Below are 13,799 nucleotides of genomic sequence, written 5' to 3'. Positions count from 1 at the left end.
GGACTATAGAATAGTCAACTAACCAATAAGAATTCATAAGGTTACTCAACTATTCAATTAATTTACCATCCTTATTTGTAAGTGGAAGTATTTTGTCCGCACAAGTACTGACAGATATCATTTATGCTGTTTGACTATGAGTTGATATGATCATGTCACTGCCTTAAGGTAGATCTACACTACCAAGTTGACATGAGTTTTGTTGATGACAATCAAAAGTCAACAAAACAAAAATTGACAGAGGGCATTCACACTTGCTCCCCCTGTGGACAGATCATGTCCACACTGGAGGCACCATTATTGACAATGTGAGCAATGTACTATGGGTATGTATCCCACAGTGCCATGTTGGAGAAAGGCAGAATTGATACCTGTGTATCTTGAGATTCCCCCTCCATTCTCCCACAGCCTTTTCAGCAGTTGGGAGCGGCATCACAAATAGCTATATGAGGTCTCAATGCTGAGGAACATCCCACCCCCTGCAGCAGCAGTCTGCTTGCCTGCCACGGTGTTCCTAATGTGGGACAGGAGCAGTCCAATTATTTGCTTTTTGTTTGTTCCCTCCCCAAAAAAGCAGGGCAGTGGAGATCAAAGCTGAGCAGAGCCATTAGGGCAGGCCTTGTGGAATACTGGCAGAAGCCAGTTTTGTCAACAAAAAACAGTAGTCTTCACTGGCTCTGTCAACAATAAAGAGAAAGGAAAAGAAAAGCCTCTTGTAGGGATGAAAGCTTTTTGTTGCTGAAACTGGGCATTTTTCCCCAACAAAAGTCCAACTGCAGTGTGTATTCAGTGTTTTGTCATCAAAAGGCAGGTTTTGGCAACAAAAATTTAAAATTTAGAAAAAGCCCAAGTCATGATGCGCTGGGCGTTTCAAATATGCTAGGTGTTCGTTAGCTTCCAGCTTTCATCTAGTGCTCTTAATCCTGCATGACATCCTAGCTGTGACCTTTAACCTAACAGTAAGAGACACTCCCAGTTACCTGCAGAATTGCTCTGGAACAGAAAGATTCACATCTTGATTATCTAAATCCCTTTTTGCTGGCAAAACCCCAAGAGCTTTCATATTGTAGCCCAACAAAAGTCACAATGAGCAACCCGTTGTGGCGACAAAAAAAAAAAAATTCCCTCTCTGCGGATGCATCTACACTGCAGGGCTTAGCTCAATTTGCGTAGCTTATTTTGAGTTATGTCAATTGCATATCTTGTTTTGAAATAGCTCATTTCAAAGTAGGGAGTGTCTACACAGAACTTATTTCGAAATAGAGCACTCTTCCTCCAACTTCCCTTATTCCTCGTACAATGAGGGTTAAAAGTGTCAGAGTAAGAAGTCCTCCAGCTTGACAGTATTTTGACACTATTTTGAAATAATTGCCTGCTATGTAGACACGGACTAAGTTATTTCAGAATAGCGCTAGTTGTTTCAAAATAATGTTGCTGTGTAGACATACCCTGGGAGAGACTTGTCTCTCCCCTTCCCTTTACTGTTTACCATCATGTAGTGTGTACTACAGGAGGTTTTTTGTCAAGTTTATTGAACTCCAGTATGTTTCCTGTAATGTCTGATTGGCCACTCTGTCCAGTGCTTTGAACTCTGTTGTTCTGCAGCCATGTAAACAGATGCACTCCTCCCACCTGCCACCCCTGGGAACTTTAAGATCCATTTCCTGTTGCCTAGATCATTGTGTAGTGTTCCTCATGGCATCTGCTCAGGGAAATAGGGGTGGCTTTTGCTCAAAATGCTTTCCTGCCTGAAACACCCCAGAGTTTTGGATCTTATTGTGTGTGATGAAGAATTGTTGCAGTCACAGCTACAAGTGACTGTAGGGACTAGGACACATAAGGTTACATTTCTCAAGTCCTTTGAGATACCCTACGATGCAGACCCAAGATAAAGGAATTCTGGCAGGCGTACCAGAAGGCGAAGGAGACAAACAATCAGTCTGATGCTACACCCAAAACATGCCATTTTTATAAAGAACTGGACACAATCCTGGGTGGGGATCCCATGTCCACAGCCAAGGAGCGTATGGATACTTCCCATAGCACAGTCTCAGAAACAGGAGTTAACCCAGCAGCATAAGTTCGTTGATGAAGAGGTGGAAGCAGACGGTGAATTGGGGCTCAATCCAGTGACAACCTGTGCACCAGCCAGCAAGGAATTTTTCTTAAGTTTGAGGACTCTCAGCAACCAGACATGGAGCATAAAAAGCAAGGGGAGAGATGCAGGGTAAGTCACCGTGGAGGTGGGTAGTGGCCATGAAGGGAAGTAAGTCACTCTAGTGCAGCTACAGGAGTGGGAGCAGCAGAGGCGCAAGGCAGTAGATTGCTGTGTATTGCACTGGCGTGGGGGTGGAGTGAGCTGTATTTCTGTGAGCTAGTTAAGCCTTGCCTCAGTCTGCATTATGTCCAAACAGAGCATCAATATACCCAGAGATAGCCATAGAATCTTGCTGGGAGAAGGTGATGAAGCTTTTCCTGATGCTCTTATTCATTTTCTTATGGAGATTCCATGGCAGGGCTGCCAGTTCCTCACCACTGTGGTACAATACTCTCCCAAACCATTCTTCAAACTATGCTGCTGGGACCAAGGTAGCACAGTTTGGTTGCATAAGGAGCCCCCCCACTCGCATCCAGAAGTGGAGCCCAGGTTTGCCTGTTAACCTTCAGCAGGGCTAGGTCAGCCAGAGTAATAGCAGCCTGTGGACAAGTGAAGGAATATTACAAATTATTTCCATGTACATAAGCTGCACACATGCAGACTGTACTTTCTGAAGTCCCATGTCCAACCCTCCTTTCCCCACCACCGCCTTTAACCTCACCATAATCAGAGCGTCTGGAGAAGCCTGTGTTTGCCTCTAGGGTAACAAGAAAAGCATCCAATTTTGTTCAGAGACGTGCATGTTAGTGAAACAACAGTACAGTGACTCCATTGTTAATCGTTACTTTCCCAGACCAGACTTTGAGAAGTCAGGCACATAGACAAACTCAGTCAACTAAGGAAAAAACCTCAGAGGACAAGGCAAGATCTGATCAAGGATGTGTTGCAGTATTCAATGTCTCAAACAGAGAAAAGGAAGCAAAGAAGAGCTAGGGAGATGCAAGTCAGAACAGAAGCTGAGCGCATGCTAATGCTCATGGAAGACCAACATGTGATGCTGATGTCTTATCAAAATGCAGAGTGAACAGAACCAAAAAAGGCCTCTCTGTCAGCACATGCAGAATACGTTTTACAGCAACCCTCCCTCTATACCCACACACTCATTTTCATTGTAAGGTAATTTTTTTCCCCAGCACACTCCACTTACTGTGAAACCAGCTGTGACTTTGACAGCTGGACATTAACAGCATTGTGAACTTTTCTAGTATCCCCGACCATCCCTTACCACCAAGCATCCTGATTGAAAACATCGATAAAAACATTTGACTCAGGTTCCAGGAGTTTATTTTGTGTGACAACCTACATCAATCACTCTGGCCCCCTTCGAAGCCTGTAATATCCCTTGGTTTCATGGGAATGACTCACTCAGAATGAGCAGTGGAATGAGGCTGGGAAGCAACCCCAACACACAGAAATACCAGTGCTCCTCTGTCAAAAGCGGTTCCTCAGAGCCTCCCAATATTAATGGCTACCCTCTGATACCATGAGTGACTGGCTATTCAAACTGTGCACCCAGATGCATTCCACCCACAGGCATACACTTCCCCTTTATTCTCACACAAGTAATGTAATCAACAGCAGCCATCACTTTGGGGAAAGTCCCAGCCCGCAGCTTTTTATAATATTCAGGGCACTGTTCTGGAAGGTACGTGCATCATGCACCTTTCCAGACCATCCCGCATGTGTCTCTGTGAAATGTCCACGGTGATCCACAAGTGCCTGAAGCACTATGGAGAAGTACCCCTTCTAATAGATGTACTACGAGGCAAGGTGGGTGGTGCTATAATGGGAATGTGTTCCCTCAATTGCCCCATCACAGTCTGGAGAGCCCATTTGAGCAAAGCCAGCCACAATGTCGCCCACATTTTCCAGAGTCACAGTCCTCAACAGCAAAATGTTATTTATTGCCCCACACACTTGCATAAGTGCTGCCCCAATGGTAGACTTCCCCACTCCAAGTTGATTTGCAACTGAACAGGAGCAATCATGTATCACCAGGTTCCACAAAGCAATAGCCACATGTTTCTCTATCAAAAGAGCAGCCCTCATTTGGGCATCCTTGCACTGCAGTTCAGGAGCCAATTCAGCACTTAGCTCCAGAAAAGTTGCTTTATGCATTTGAAAGTTCTGTAGCTATAAGTCTTCATCCCACACCTGCATGACAATGTAATTCCACCAGTCAGTGCTGGTTTTCCTAGTCCAAAAGCAACGCTGTACTATACGCAGCTGCTCTGTGGCAGCCCAATGCAATGCCAGTTCGGTGCTGCCCCTGTCACTTACATTGTCGTCCACATCCGAATCTTCTTTCTCTGCTATTAAATGCATAAGTAGCTCTGCTGATATGCATGATGTCCTAAGCATACTGAACACAGCATAGGAGAGAAGTCTGGGATCCATGATTTCTCACAGCAGATGCTGAAGTTTGCAGCAAGGACTGGCAAAAGTAAGCCAGAAGCCCCAGAAGGCCTGGGAAGCAAAGAGGTGGCTGAACAGGACATTTTTCACATTCCCAAAATATCTAGCACTATGTTGTGCATTCCCACACTGACTGAAGGTGATGCCAGGCATTGTGGGATGCTAACACATTGTTTTGCTCTTTCTGTTGATAGGGGAACTAAAAGTATGGCCATGATATGTCAACAGAGGGTGGCAGTGCAAAGATGATTTGTCAACATTCTTTAGTGACTTTATAAATGTCAACAGGACTTTCATCATCAAGTCTTTCTAGAGTAGATATAGCCTATGTGGGATTTTGCAGTCACAGGCTCTTACAAGTGTCCACTCATACTTCCCCTGCCAATTATCCAGCTTCTGAACCCTTCACTATCAGAATTAACTACTCATAAATTTTCACTTACTCAGATCTTTCTGTGGCATCTCAGTCTGACCCTCTTCTACTTTGTCTGGATGCTTTCTCTAATGGATTTGTAAACCCCATTCATCCTATATCATCAAGGCAGATACACACTGAGAAATACACTCAGGCTATGTCTACACAGCAACATTATTTCAAAATAACATAGTCTGTCTATGCATCTATTTCAACAAAATGTCCAGCTGGATGACTTACTCCGACTCCTGTAACTCTTATTTTATAAGGAGTAAGGGAAGTCTGAGGAAGAGTACTCTCTCGGACTTCCTGCTGTGTAGACAGTGCTAAAAGCCAAAATAAGCTATTTTGTCTTAAGCTACTCAATTGATGTAGCTCAAGTTGCATAGCTTATTTCAGATTTAGCCCTGCAGTGTAGATGTGCCCTCAGTGTGAATGTAAAAAACTCTTTTGCAGCCATGGTCATAAAAAACCAGCACCCCCGTCAGGGCCGGCCTTAAGCGGATTAGGCCAATTCGGCCAAATCGGGCCCTGTGCCTAAGGGGGCCCCACGCCCTGCACCCGGAAGTTGGCTCCCTCGGCTCGGCTCCCCCTTACCTGCTCATGCTGCCGGCTGCTGCCGTGTGTGCTGTTTGCAGGTGGGCGGGGAGACGCCCAAGCGTGACGTAATGTCACACATGGGATTTTAAAACTGAAAAGTGCCATGATGCCGCCACAGCGCATGCGGTTCGCAGTCCGGCCCTGCAAAAGGCAGAGGAGCAGGGGCGGAGAGGAAGGGGCCTGTGCGGCGGGGGAGGGGAAAGATACAGGCTGGAGGAGGGGGAGGGGAGGGTACCAAGATACAGGCTGGAGGAGACACAAATGGCAGGGGGCCAAGTGCAGACAATGAGGAAAAGGCCAGGAGGGGAGGTGTCAGTGGGAGGGGGGACAGGGTGATGCGGGGAGAGGAGAGAAGAGGGGAAGGGCATTGGGGGCTAGAGGGGGGAGGTCCTGGGAGAAGGCTTGAAAGAAGGGGTGGGCATGAGAGGTGGGGATGGAGCAAGGCATGTGTGAGGGCACAGAGGTGTGAGAGGAACGGGGGCAGAGAGTGATGAGGGGATGGGCGACAGGGAAAAAGAGGGCAAAGGGGGCGGAGCAGTGAGGGAAAGGGGAGGCACAAGGAGGGTGCAGGGCTAAGGGAAGGTGCAAGTGCCAGGGGATTCTGGGCATGAAGCAGAAGGGCAGACACCTCCGGGGAGGGACCAGCACCAGAGGAGAGAGGCAGGGCAGGTGTGTAGAGGGAGGTATTAGGAGAGGGGGTAGCTCATATGATCAGAGTGGGGCTACTGGAGGAGTGGGCATGGGGGAAGAGAAAAGCTGGTGGAGGGGGGCAGGTCACAGGAGGGCTGAGGGCAGTGAGAAGGGCAGAGTCAGGACATCAGAGGAAGGTGAGGAGTTGGGGAGCAGCAGGCACCAGGGTAGATGATGGAGCAAGGAGAGGAGACATGGCAGCAGAGAGAAAAGGTAAAGGTTTATAAAATATTTATTAACAACATGGTATGCTGCCCACGGCCAGTTTGTTTGCACCCCATGATGCAGTTTGGATTTATGTGGGGATCTACACGTGGCCAGCGAGTGGGAGCCAAAACAAAAAAGTAATCAGTGTAATTAACTTCTGTTGATGTGTTTTAGTAGTTAAATTCTTGGACTGTCATTGCTCATGAAAAGTAGAAATCAGGTAAATATTGCATTTTATTAATATCAGCAGAACTGACTCAAATGAGGCCTGTGTGTTGTGTAGTCTTGCCTTAATCTTTGTATTCATGCCTGTCAGTGTGAGAGAAGCTATTTGTATATATTTTATGCAACCACACTGGCAGCATGTAACTTCTAGAAGGGGAAAAAGGCCAGCACAGGAATCCCCCGATGCTATAGAGGTAAGCAATCGCTTTCAAGCTCTCTCCACAGGCTCTGCAGTGCTGAAAGCTCTGGAAGGGACATCACAAGGAAGAAACCAGAAGGGAACACCATCTACTGGAAGGCATGGGATGCGTAGTCCTACGGATGGGGGAATCCACGGCCACCACCCCCAAAAGGAAACGACAGGTGGTGGTGGTCGGGGACTCCCTCCTAAGAGGGAGTCCCTCGCATGACTGGAGCGCTGTCATGGAAGGGTATAGACTGTTCAGGAACAACAGGCAGGGGAGAAAAGGAGGAGGAGTTGCACTATATGTAAGAGAGCACTATGATTGCTCTGAACTCCAGTATAAAGAGGGAGAAAAACCTGTTGAGAGTCTATGGGTTAAGTTTAAAGGAGCAAACAACAGCATTGATGTTGTGGATGGTGTTTGCTACAGGCCACCGAATCAGGTGGATGAGGTAGAGGAGGCTTTCTTCGGACAACTGAGTGAAGCTTCCAGATCGCAGGCCCTGGTTCTCGTGGGGGACTTTAATCACCCTGACATCTGCTGGGAAACCTATACGACAGTACACAGGCAATCCAGGAAGTTTTTGGAGAATGTTGGGGATAACTTCTTGACACAGGTGCTGAAGGATCCGACCAGAGGCCGTGCACAGCTTGACCTTCTGCTCACAAACAGGGAGGAACTAATAGGGAAAGTGGAGGTGGGTGACAACCTGGGAAGCAGTGATCATGAGATGGTAGATTTCAGGATCCTGAACAAAGGAAGAAAAGAGAGTAGTAAAATACACACCTTGGACTTCAAAAAAGCAGATTTTGACTCCCTCCAAGATCTGATGGGCAGAATCCCCTGGGATGTTAACATGAAGGGGAAAGGAGTCCAGGACAGCTGGCAGTATTTTAAAGAAGCCTTATTGAAGGCACAGAAAGAAACCATCCCGACGCGTAGCAAGAGAGGCAAACATGGTAGGAGACCGGATTGGCTTACAGGGGAAATCCCTGGTGAACTTAAGCACAAAAAGGAAGCTTACAAAGAGTGGAAACTTGGACAAATGACCAGGGAGGAGTTTAAAGGTATAGCTTGAGAATGCCGGGGGGTTATCAGGAAGGCGAAAGCACAAATGGAATTGCGACTGGCTAAGGATGTGAAGGATAACAAGAAAGGTTTCTACAGGCATGTTAACAAGAAGAAGGTGATCAGAGAGGGTGTGCGGCCCCTAAAGGATGAAGGAGGTAACCTAGTAACAGATGATGCGGGGAAAGCTGAAGTACTCAATGCTTTCTTTGCCTCTGTATTCACGGACATGGTCAGCTCCTGGACTTCTGCGCCAAGTGACGCAAGATGGGATGAAAATGGACAGCCCGTGGTGGGTAAAGAACAGGTTAGGAACTATTTAGAAAAGCTAAACGTACATAAATCCATGGGTCCGGACTTAGTGCATCTGAAGTGTACTGAGGGAGTTGGCAAATGTCATTGTGGAGCCATTGGATATTATCTTTGAAAAGTCGTGGAGATCGGGAGAAATCCCGGATGACTAGAGAAAGGCAAATGTAGTGCCCATCTTCAAAAAAGGGAAGAAGGATGATCCAGGGAACTATAGGCCGGTCAGTCTTACCTCTGTTTCTGGAAAAATCATGGAAGGGATCCATAAGGAATCCATATTGAGGCACTTGGATGAGAGGAAAGTGATTAGAAATAGTCAGCATGGATTCACAAAGGGCAAGTCGTGCCTGACCATACTGATTAGCTTCTATGATGAGGTAACTGGCTCGGTGGACATGGGGAAGTCAGTGGATGTTATATACCTTGACTTTAGCAAGACTTTTGATACGGTCTCCCACCATATTCTTGCCAGCAAGTTAAGGGATTGTGGATTGGATAAATGGATGGTAAGATGGATAGAAAGATGGCTAGAAGGCCGGGCCCAGCGGGTAGTGATCAATGGCTCGATGTCAGTATGGCGGTTGGTTTCTAGCGGAGTGCCCCAAGGTTTGGTTCTAGGACCAGTTTTGTTCAATATCTTTATTAATGATCTGGATGAGGGGATGGATTGCACCCTCAGCAAGTTTGTGGATGACACTAAGCTGGGGGGAGAGGTAGATACGCTTAAGGGCAGAGATAGGGTACAGAATGACTTAGACAAATTGGAGGATTGGGCCACAAGAAATCTGATGAGGTTCAACAAGGACAAGTGTAGAGTCCTGCACTTGGGACGGAAGAATCCCAAGCATAGTTACAAGCTGGGGACCAACCAGTTAAGTAGTAGTTCTGCAGAAAAGGACCTGGGGGTTACAGTGGATGAGAAGCTAGATATGAGTCAACAGTGTGCCCTTGTAGCCAAGAAGGCTAATGGCATATTAGGTTGCATTAAGAGGAGCATTGCCAGCAGATCCAGAGATGTCATCATTCCCCTTTATTCGGCTTTGGTGAGGCCGCATCTGGAGTATTGTGTCCAGTTCTGGGCCCCCCACTACAAAAAGGATGTGGACGCATTGGAGAGGGTCCAGCGGAGGGCAACCAAAATGATTAGGGGGTTGGAGCATATGACTTATGAGGAGAGGCTGAGGGACTTGGGTCTGTTTAGTCTGCAGAAGCGAAGAGTGAGGGGGGATTTGATAGCAGCCTTCAACTTCCTGAAGGGAGGTTCCAAAGAGGATGGAGAGAGGCTGTTCTCAGTAGTGACAGATGGCAGAACAAGGAGCAATGGTCTCAAGTTGTGGTGGGAGAGGTCCAAGTTGGATATTAGGAAAAACTATTTCACTAGGAGGGTGGTGAAGCACTGGAATGGGTTACCTAGGGAGGTGGTGGAATCTCCATCCCTAGAGGTGTTTAAGTCTCAGCTTGACAAAGCCCTGGCCGGGTTGATTTAGTTGGGATTGGTCCTGCCTAGAGCAGGGGGCTGGACTTGATGACCTTCTGAGGTCTCTTCCAGTTCTATGATTAAGTTGAGGCCCTCAGCATGTTCTGTAAGTATCAGCCCTTGGGGCTTCCAAAGTTGAGTTGCCCTAGCTCATCCCTGACAGGTGTCTGTCTAACCTGGTCTTAAATATCTGCAATTTAAGCTCATTGCTTCTCATCCTAACCTCAGAGACCAAGCAGAACAATTTTTCTTCCTCCTCCTTATGATACTTGAAAGCTGCTCTCATGTCCCTTTTCGGTCTTCTCTTTTCCAAGGTAAACAAGACCAATTTCTTCAGCCTTGCCTCATATCTCATGTTCTCTGGACCTTTCCTCATTTGTGTTGATCTTCTCTGGACTTCCTCCAGTTTCTACACATTTCCTGAAATGTAGTGCCCAGAACTGAACATGATACTCCAGCTGGGGCCTAATGTAGATGGCTCGTTCCCTGCCTAAGGGACATGAGACTGGGCGGGTTAATTTCCAATCCTCCTATTTTTTCCTTTCCTAAGCCAGGAGAGCACAGTAGTTCTGATGGGGTTGGAGAGGGGATGGAAGCCAGAGCCAAGATCAATGAGCCCTGGGAAGTGGGCCCATTGAAAGGAGACTGGACTTGTGGATGCCTTGGGGGTCAGCAGCTAGGGCCTCTTTGGGAAGCCCCCTCTTTGGAGGTGAATGCGGCAGCATTGAGACACCACCCAGAAGCAGGTGCCACAGACACTAACTTCAGATTCATGGGACGGCTCTCACAGATCTTGCACATACATAAGATGATAGATCTACAGGAGGGGGGGCAGTGGCTTAGTGAGGGGGCGGGAGAGGTCAGTTGCCCCTAGGAGAAAAATAATATAAAATTTAGCTAAAAAATAGATGTCACACGTTTTTAAAAGGAATACCATATCTCCTACCTTTTGTCTCTTTAGGCACCCAGTTAAAATTTTCAAAAGCACACGAGTGACTAAAATCATTTTTGATAATTGGACTTGGAAATCTAAGATCATATTTTCAAAGGTAATTAAGCTTCTAAAGAGATAGTTGTCAACTCGGATCTTCAAAGATATCTATCTGATCTTTACACACCTTTGAAAATCTGGTCATAAGTGTCCTAGTCAGTTGTGAACTTGAGATGTAGGAGCCCAGGCCTAATTCCTTCAGGCTTTTTTTTTTTTTTTTTAATTTTAACATTTATCTACACTAATTCCCCTCCTTTCTCTTTCACTATCCAATAAATGCATGGATCAAAATTATAGGTGCTTTGGTGAATATGCTGACTTGAGAGTGGAAAGATTTCATATGGTCATGTATGATTCCTGCTAACCCATCTCAAATATGAAAAATTAGGTTGATAGCTGTTCATAACAGGAGCTGTTGAATTCAGTTCCTCATTTGTAGTATCTCATTAGGATGTTTAATGGAGAAGATATTGTTTTTGTTTTTTTATTTATACTATGGACAAATAATGGGCTCACAAGAATTCCTCCATTGTTTTACCATGAACCTCAAAACATTTGGTGTTTTTCTAAAGGCCTGGAGTCAATTGATTATGTAGGAATCTCAGCTTTCATTTAAAAAAAGTTCTCTATACTTCTGGGCCTTACAGCTAAGGAGGAAAGCTTTAAAATATGAACCCTACATACTTAAGAAACAAAAGGCCAATAAAAATCCAACATGTTTTATTTTTAAAAGAGTCTTATGATTTGTAGACCCTTCTCATAATTTTGTGTAGGTGGTTCTTGTGATTTTTGAGTTGGCAATACTGCTCTTTGACTGGTGAATTTAGAGAGGTCTCTCCTTTCAGTTTCCCTTTCCACTCTCCTTTTTTGTCACAGGTCATCATAGAATCATAGAGACAATGGAGAGTAGGGTCAGTCCATGACTATGGTTAATGACTGGTCAGGGTGACTAACTATTATCAGCCAGTGGTCTGAATGAGCTATCTACTGCCATCTGTTAATCAACTGTAGGAAAAGGCTTCACGAGCAGACCTTATTTATATAGACAACCTATTTTGCCATAGGGATCAGTAGACACACTTGCTATGTCAAAGTGATCAATTTTGGCTCTTTGGGTTGAAATTCACTTAAGACTTAGAGCTGGGAGAATGACATGTTATCCATATTGTATGATTAAAAGGTTGTTATCCATATTGTATGAACTTAATATGACCTGGCTTAGGTTCTACCATAACTTGAACAGAAAGCGGAGGATAGTTTCACATCTCACTGAAAGTCACAGAAGATGGAAACAGGTTTTATTTCTGGTGGTGTAGAGTCTATTTGGGAGTCCTCAATTATACCTGACACTTTACATGCAGTGTTAAAGGCAGAGCGGACTAGAATCAATTGAGAGTCCTTGTCTTGTCTCAGTGATCGTTTGAGCAAAAATCATTGATAAAATCTCGTGTAGACTGACCTTGGACTCAACATGCAGGCAATGTGTTGAAGGGCAGTGCAAAGGAGGCAATGTTGGTAAGGTACCATATTACCTAGTGAAATCATTGGTGCTGAAATCACTAAGGACTGGAATTTGACCACAGAACTGACACTTTCTTAAAGACTCCATTTTTGCTATTTAAAAAGTAAATCAATGTAACAAAAGTGCAACGCTCTCTGGTAACTTTTTAAAAATCAAACTTCAAACTTTATTGAAAAAAATGGAGAGTTTGCAATTGAAAATATTTGACCTACACTTAAGGCACCTGATTTAATTTTGTGTAAAATTTTGCACAATAAAAGATGCATTTTTTTGAAAATGTTCAACTATATTGATATACATTTTGATCAGATCTTCTGATGTGTTATTTGTGTGTGGTGTGATTTGTTGTGTGGGTTTGGTTTTTTTTTTTTTTTTTGCTCAACAAAAAATCCTGGGTGGAAGAGGGGGGGCCCTGCCAAAGCGGTTTGAATTGAGCCCCGCACTTCCTAAAGCCGGACCTGACCCCAGTGGTGACTGGGAGCTCTACTACTTCCATACGAAACATTGCACTAACAAGCAGAGCCAGTGGCTTACCTGCCCCATTCACAGACCTACTCTTCAGTTTATTTCCCCCCGCCCCCCTCATTCACATGTAACACTTTTCTTCCAGCAGAGCAGGAATATCATCAACATCACTCCCTAACTGGTTGGAGTAGTCACCTTTGTACAAGCCAGGCAGTACCTATTCTCTCCCTCCCCCCTCAGAGGCCAAGCACACTATAGGTACGTCTACACAGCAGTGCTATTTCAGAATAACAGACGTTATTCCAAACTAACAGTCCACGTCTACACTACAAGCAGTTATTTTGACAATGTCAAAATAATGTTGGGCTGAAGGACTTTAGTCCAACGCCTGTAAGCCTCATTTTATAAGGAGTAAGGGAAGTCGGAAGAAGAGTGCTCTCAGACTTCCTGCTGTGAAGACAGTGCCCAAAGCTGAAATAAGCTATTTCGACTTAAGCTATGCCAATTGCATAGCTTAAATTGCGTAGCTTATTTCAGCTTTAGCCCCACCGTGTATATGTGCCCTATGTTACTACACTACACATTATTTAAAGCAACTCTGAACCAGGCAATGAATAAATAGCTCAGAGATAATGAGATGGGGTAATGAGCATTTTGCCTCTGGTTCATTGGTTTTCTTCCAGGCTGGTGGATAACTGTAACTAAAAGTCTGTGTAAGAGGCAATTATTTGGTGGTCTATGTATGTTATACAAGCTAGTAGTTTCACTCCAGTTCTTAGCATGCATGATGCAGGTGTCAACCTCACAAGCTGCACTTGGTTGTCACTCAGCAGAAAGGCAAGAAAGTCAAGAGACTGAGTAATCAGTGAGGCTGAAAAATATTGTCAACCCTACAGGAGTTAGTTTCCAGAACAAGAGAACATTGGTGGATAGCATGGGCAAACATATACCACTGCTGTCCATGTCAAACCTACTTTGTGGATAAACAGAAGATTCAGCTGCCCAGTCTCATCCAGCACCTTTCAGAGCACTAGATTCAGTTTAAGGAGGAGAGTAAGAATGCATTTTTACA

The 13,799-nt window shown here is 45.1% G+C and overlaps 1 long non-coding RNA gene across 2 annotated transcripts in view; it reads right to left on the bottom strand.

Moving 5' to 3' along the window:
* Positions 1-1,947: 1,947 nt before the first annotated feature.
* The window catches only part of LOC142830301 (uncharacterized), a 56,909-nt gene continuing 45,057 nt past the window's right edge, over positions 1,948-13,799 (bottom strand). For both annotated transcript variants that reach the window (XR_012905458.2, XR_012905457.2), the window contains exon 2: positions 1,948-2,697. This is a non-coding gene — a long non-coding RNA (uncharacterized LOC142830301). The remainder of the gene's footprint in view (positions 2,698-13,799) is intronic.

Source organism: Pelodiscus sinensis, chromosome 7, assembly GCF_052426305.1.
Source record: "Pelodiscus sinensis isolate ZL-2025 chromosome 7, ASM5242630v1, whole genome shotgun sequence".
NCBI classification, from domain to species: domain Eukaryota; kingdom Metazoa; phylum Chordata; order Testudines; family Trionychidae; genus Pelodiscus; species Pelodiscus sinensis.
This window is presented reverse-complemented; position numbering and strand designations above follow the sequence as displayed.